Below are 295 nucleotides of genomic sequence, written 5' to 3'. Positions count from 1 at the left end.
TAAATTCTCTCTCTTACCCACATCCACCCCTAACCCGCATCATCCCTGTCCCCCCTACCCCTTGCCCTTATCCCCATCCCCCTATCTACCCCAACCCTCTCCACCCACCTTTTCACTCCCTTCTCTGCTCACCCACCCTACCTTACGCTTACCCTCTCTACCCACCCACCCTTGCCCCAACTCCAACCATCTCCACTCACCCACCCTACCTTCACCCTCCCCTCACCCTACCCTCACCCTGCCCACATCCCCTGCATTAACCCTTACTCTCTCGCCCCACCCCCTACCCTTCTTC

This window comes from Penaeus monodon, chromosome 23, assembly GCF_015228065.2.
Source record: "Penaeus monodon isolate SGIC_2016 chromosome 23, NSTDA_Pmon_1, whole genome shotgun sequence".
NCBI classification, from domain to species: domain Eukaryota; kingdom Metazoa; phylum Arthropoda; class Malacostraca; order Decapoda; family Penaeidae; genus Penaeus; species Penaeus monodon.
This window is presented reverse-complemented; position numbering follows the sequence as displayed.